General features: G+C 41.1%; 1 long non-coding RNA gene across 1 annotated transcript; it reads right to left on the bottom strand.

Moving 5' to 3' along the window:
• Positions 1 to 362: 362 nt before the first annotated feature.
• LOC139638772 (uncharacterized) lies at positions 363 to 2,016 on the bottom strand. Its single transcript, XR_011694823.1, has 4 exons — positions 1,899 to 2,016; positions 1,656 to 1,809; positions 1,116 to 1,241; positions 363 to 595 (listed from the first exon to the last, which is right to left on the bottom strand). It is a non-coding gene; the product is annotated as an uncharacterized lncRNA (long non-coding RNA).
• Positions 2,017 to 7,073: the final 5,057 nt, after the last annotated feature.

Raw genomic sequence — 7,073 nt, 5'->3', positions numbered from 1 at the left:
TGATCAGATCTGATCATTTTAATGTTACTCAAATCTATGTGTTTTCTATGTGTTTTTTATGTTAATTTTTTTGTTGAAACTCTGTGTTGCTGCTATTGAGATCCTTGATCTCAATGGGACAAACCTGGTTAAATAAAGGCTAAATAAAAAAAAAAGAATGACTTAATCCCATTTCATGGAAATTTGTCATACAATTGAAATATGTAAACCTTACAAAACATGGTCAACTCTATAAAGGAGTGAGAGTGTGTGTGTGTGTGTGTGTGTGTGTGTGTGTCAGTGAGAGAGGGAGAGAGGGAGAGAGAAAGACAGAGATTTGCTCTTGAAAAATGAATTAACACACAGTAATGCTCAATCATTTATTTGTTTCTTGGGGTTCCAGTTCCAATTCCAATTTACCTTAAATTTGCTAGCTGATTTGCAGTAACAGTTAACATGTTGTAATCATAACATTTTGTTATACGTCTGAGCAATTGCAACTAGCAGTCAATTTGTTCAGCACCGCAGCAGTAAAGTCACATTCATACTCCGGTTTAAAACGGTGCAAACCTCAGGTAAATGTTGTCTTTGTCACGAACCTTGTAACATGTGAGGCCTGTGAAACCAAATGAAGCAGCATGTTAGTAGATATAACAACAAACACCTGTAGTTTATACAGGATTTACACTGACAGGCTACAGCCTATGATCACAACCTTAAGGACAATTTCAACACCTGTAGATATCTTCTATCATACAGGATTTACACCACATAATTGCAACAATACTTTCCTGGGCCAGCGGCAACAATATCAACGCATTACCCTACAGTGTGCAGCTCAATGGCATACGCAAGCACATACTGCCCCACCTCCACCAATACAGTTCTATGATTCAGATTATTCCATCAATCATACACACACACACACACACACACACACACACACACAGCGATCGATTCATACTGCTCTGCATATAGACCTATAGCAAATAATAATATATGTAACCTGGGCTTTTTCACTGGGCTTACTTAGTCAGAAAAACTGTGGATCTTTGTCTTCTCCCACTGAGGTTTAACTCAACCAATGAGGCTATTTCTCCCTCCAGTGCAGCTCTGCCACTGAGCTTTCAACTTACCAATAGGTATGACATCCCCATTATTATTGAGCAGTGTTTCCCAGAATTGGTTCGGCCCATTTGTGCCCACAGTCTTCCCTTTCACAGTCACTGCCACCACAGCCAGAGACATTACGGGTTTCAAACCTGCCGAGATAACACAGTAATTCTCAACAGGAGTGAAACCTGCTGAAATGATGCTGATGTTCACTTCAACAGCATATCACATGTTAATGCTTTCCATGTCAGAAAACTATGCTGTGTTTGCAGATTGGTGAAAGCACATGAAAACACTGATCAGGGTTATTCATTTCATAAATTAATATAGGCCTACATATTTTTTTCTGTTCATAAAATTATTTAAATCAGAATTTGGTTTAATTTATTAAAGACATCAGCACTCTGTTCATGTAAGTTGACATGTTCAAAAAGAAGAAATTAAAGTAGGTTTCAGAGCAAATCTTACTAGGTTAAGTTAATACAATTACACCAGTCCTTATGCATAGTTAACGAATGGTCATCACGCATCTATAAGCCTTGCTATTTTATTGCATAATGTACCCAAATTGAGTGTTGTTGATCCATGTCAGGGCCTGCAGTAGGTTCTGACCATTTTCTGCCGAAAAAGAGAAGGATGGAATGTTGGGATCTGGCTTGACAGCATTTTTGATAGTCAGTTCAAAGTGGATTGATTGACCACCAACCTGGCCCTGATCTGTAGAAAATAGAGCATGAAAATACTGTGATTTTCAAATCATTCATTGCTGGAAAATCTGTTTTTGTGAGCTCTAATATATCCCTTACCTTTCTTAGTTGTCATCATTTTGTGTATATCCCTTCGGTGTCCACAGCAAGAGAAGAGGTGGAGTAGTTCACTGCTTTCATGTGTCAGCTTGTATAGTAATCCTGCTTATCAGTGCTATGAGAAAGCCACGTGATTATGAGGGCGTCACGAGAAAACAAGTTCAGAATTATTCTGCTTCTGTTGAGAGAATGTGAAATATGGCATTCTAGTTCCAGCAACACAACCTGGTTTGGGAAAGTCAAGAATGTATAAAGCAATGTTCTGAAGGAAGTTGTACAAGTTTTAATAGTGTAGGTGTTTTCCCAGGTCCTCCGTCTGTGTTTCTGTTTGTGTGTGTGTGTGTGTGTGTGTGTGTGTGTGTGTGTGTGTGTGTGTGTGTGTGTGTGTGTGTATGCGCACATGTGCATGCATTGATAGATGTCTAGCTATCTAGCTAATCAACATGTTAAATACCTGACTGAAGCGCAAGTATTTAACATGTTGATTAGCTTGATAGCTAGACATCTGTTTTATTACTGAGAACTACCATAACCTCAGAATTCCATTTTGTACCTTTAAAATCAAGTTGTTAATGATAATAATACCACATCGATCGCGCGTGCTCCGATCACGCCGCACAGCTCGATAGGCGCTGCTGGGCCAGCCGAGGGCTGGAGCGCTGTTAAAAATGCTTACAGCTGGCCTGAAAGCCGTTCCCAGCCTTCCCAGGCCATTTGGAGGGCCGAAACAGTTGGAGAGCGTGAATATAGCCACTCTAACACACACTGACACACTCTACACACACTGACACACTGTACACACACTGACACACTGTACACACACTGACACACTGTACACACAGTAACACAGAGTAACACACTGTAACACACACTGACACACACTGACACACACTGACACACTGTACACACAGTAACGCACTGTAACACACTGTAACACACAGTAACACAGTGTAAAACAGTGTAACACACTGTAACACACTGCAACACACACTGACACACTGTACACACAGTAACGCAGTGTAAAACAGTGTAACACACTGCAACACACACTGACACACTGTACACACAATAACGCAGTGTAACACACTGTAACACACACTGACACACTGTACACACAGTAACACAGTGTAAGACACTGTAACGCACTGTAACACACACTGAAACACTGTACACACATTAACGCAGTGTAACACAGTGTAACACTGTACACACAGTAACATAGTGTAACACATTTTAACACACTGCAACACACACTGACACACTACACAGAGTAACACTGTGTAACACATTGTAACACATACTACACATACAGCAACACACTGTAACACACTGTAACACACTGTAACACACACTGGCACACTGTACACACAGCAACGCAGTGTAACAGTGTAACACACACTGACACACTGATACACCGACACACTGTACACACAGTAACACAGTGTAACACAGTGTAACACACACTGACACATACTGACACACACTGACACACTGTACACACAGTAACACAGTTCAACACACTGTTCAACACAACGCAGTGTAACACAGTGTAACACACACTGATACACTGACACACTGTACACACATTAACGCAGTGTAACACAGTGTAACACACACTGACACACTGTACACACAGTAACGCAGTGTAACACATTTTAACACACTGCAACACACACTGACACACTGTAAACACATTGACTCAGTGTAACACACTATAGCACACATTGACACACTGTACACACAGTAAAGCAGTGTAAGACAGTGTTACACACACTGACACAGTGTAACACACAGTAACGCAGTGTAACACACTGTAACACACACTGACACACTGTACACACAGTAACAGTGTGACACACTGTAACACACACTGACACACTGACAAACTGTACACACAGTAACACAGTGTAACACATTGTAACACATACTGCACACACAGCAACACACTGTAACACACTGTAATACAGTGTAACACATTTTAAAACACTGCAACACACACTGGCACACTGTACACACAGCAACGCAGTGTAACACAGTGTAACTCACTGTAACACACATTGATACACTGACACACTGTACACAGTAACACAGTGTAACAGTGTAACACACTGACACACACTGGCACACTGTACACACAGTAACACAGTGTAACACACACTGACACACTACACACAGTAACGCAGTGTAACACACTGTAACACACTGTAACACACACTGACACTCTGTACACACACTAATGCAGTGTAAGACACTGAAACACACTGTGACACACTATAACACACAATAAGGCAGTGTAACACAGTGTAACACACTGTAACACACACTGACACACTGTACACACATTAACGCAGTTTAACACAGTGTAACACACACTGATACACTGTACACACAGTAACACAGTGTAACACAGTGTAACACACACTGACACACTGTACACACATTAACTCAGTGTAACAGTGTAACACACTGTAGCACACAGTAACACAGTGTAACACACTGTAACACACTGTAACACACAATGACACACTGCACATAGTAACACTGTGTAACAAATTGTAACGCATACTGCACACAGTAACACAGTGTAACACGGTGTAACACACTACAACACACACTGACACACTGTACACAGTAACACAGTGTAACAAATTGTAACGCATACTGCACACACAGTAACACAGTGTAACACGGTGTAACACACTACAACACACACTGACACACTGTACACACAGTAATGCAGTGTAACACACTGTAATACACTGTAACACACAATAACGCAATGTAACGCAGTGTAACACACTGTAACACACTGTAACACACACTGACACTGTACACACAGTAACACAGTGTAACACTCTGTAACACACAGTAACACAGTGTAACACTCTGTAACACACAGTAACACAGTGTAACACTCTGTAACACACATCGGCACTCTGTACACACAGTAACGCAGTATAACACATTGTAACGCATACTGCACACACAGTAACACATTGTAACACGGTGTAACACACTACAACATACACTGACACACTGTACACACAATAACGCAGTGTAACGCAGTGTAACACACTGTAACACACTGTAACACACAATAACGCAGTGTAACGCCGTGTAACACACTGACACACTGTACACACATTAACGCAGTGTAACACAGTGTGGTGTGTGTTACACTGCGTTAATGTGTGTACAGTGTGGTGTAACACACTGCAACACACACTGACACACTCTACACAGTAATGGAGTGTAACACACTGTAACACACAATAACGCAGTGTAACGCAGTGTAACACAGTGTAAAGTTTTATTTCTCTGATTCACCGGCTTTCTCGCTACCACCGCTTCTCTCTCTCGCTCTCTCTCTCTCTCGCTACCACAGCTCCCTCTCTTCATTCACTTTCTAGCTCGCCCGACCACTGCCTCTCTCTCTCTCTTTCTCTCTCTCTTTCTCTCTCTCTACCACCGCTCCCTCTCTTCATTCACTTTCTATCTCACTCGACCACCGCTTCTCTCTCTCTCTCACTACCACCGCTCCGCTCCCTCTCTTCATTCACTTTCTAGCTCGCTCGACCACCGCCTCTCTCTCTCTCTTTCTCTCTCTCGCTCTCTCTCGCTACCACCGCTCCCTCTCTTCATTCACTTTATAGCCCGCTCAACCACCGCTTCTCTCTCTCTCTCTCTCTCTCTCTCTCTCTCTCTCTCTCTCTCTCTTGGAGCGAGATCAAATGAATGATTCGTAATTGATATGTTATTCGATAGCCTAATTTTTATACAAGTAATATTCATACTGGTTTAAATAAACAATTTGATAGTATTTCACATCTTTGCTGAGCAAGAGTTAAAGGAATTAAAGGCCTGTCCCATATAGAGCCTGTCCCGAATATAGGCCGGTTGAGTTCAGTGTTTGAAGCAAATAAAAGCCTGGGCTATTAATTGAAGTTTTACGGTACTTCCTTTTTGTGGCAGGCTTACAAACATGGCAAAATGTAACATCATATGAGAGTTGGCCGTCTGTGGAAATAGAGGGGGTACACATGAGGAGGTTGAATGTTTGAGGGGGTACAGGACTTTAAAAAGTTTGGGAACCACTGCCTTAGAGCTCCATAGTATTGTGCACATCTTCATATTTTTAAGCAAAGCACTTTTGGTGGCAGTTAGGCCTGAGTTGAGTTTCTGTACGTGGCGCTCTTTTCTTTGTCTCTTCAGCCATGGTGGCATCGCTGTTCCTGTTAACTACCCAGTTCTTGCTCTGTTTATTCCAAACAAACCAGAAATATAAAATGCATCACTTCCTGTGTGGCAGAGGATTTTTCCCAGGAAAGAGCTACCAAACACCGGCTGTTTAGAACAGCAGGCTTTCATGAATATGGATATATGGATATAGCTTCAATCACTGTTGGGTTACAGCATTCAGTGATAGAGCGCAGCAAAACAGACATTTATTTATATGAAAATGTTTTGGATTATTACTTTAACTCCCATTTCTCCCAATGGCGCTTTTTTATTTTCACCATTATGTAGCTGCGAGAATGATGGGAAATTAGGCACAGGTGACCTAAAGTGTTGTACATTTATTAATAAGTATGATTTGTTCAATTAAATACTGCAATACAGTTTGGTGATTCGCCGTGCCGGACCCGGAGGCAGCTGAAACCCCTGCACTCTTGGGTTTACGCTAGTGGTATCCATAGTTTACACTAATTCTCTAACACAATCAATTAAAATGTTCAACAAAGCTGTGCTAAGGTCAACTAGAATAGAACATTCATCAGCATTCACTGCTAAAAGATCATTTGTACCTCTAAATAAATCAGTCTAGGAAACTGGGTTGAAAGAATACTAGAATGTCCTATGTAGAAGTTACTTTGCTGATATTTTACTTCAGAAGCAGTACTTTTTAGAAAAATTACATTTTTAGCTGTGATCTTTTCCATGCATTTCTAAAAGGAGGAGATGACAGAGTTCAAACTAGATTATTTTGTTTGGAAAATTTGGAAATTAGAAAATAAAGTGCACAACAAAGTAAAGCCAGATTACTCTTAAAATGTGTCTAAGATGCATTGTGCTGTTGCAGTATAGAACATATCAGGACCACATGTTTTTCCTATGAAGTGGACTAGATGAATCCCAGGAGCCAACAGCAGCAGGGCCACTGATAGGAGAATACGC

Source organism: Centroberyx affinis, unplaced genomic scaffold (assembly GCF_046629955.1).
Source record: "Centroberyx affinis isolate AG114_WGS23_722 - 3 ecotype Tasmania unplaced genomic scaffold, CSIRO-AGI_Caff_v1 ptg006544l_1, whole genome shotgun sequence".
NCBI lineage: Eukaryota > Metazoa > Chordata > Actinopteri > Beryciformes > Berycidae > Centroberyx > Centroberyx affinis.
Note: the sequence above shows the minus strand (reverse complement) of the source record. Positions and strands in the feature narration are given on the sequence as shown.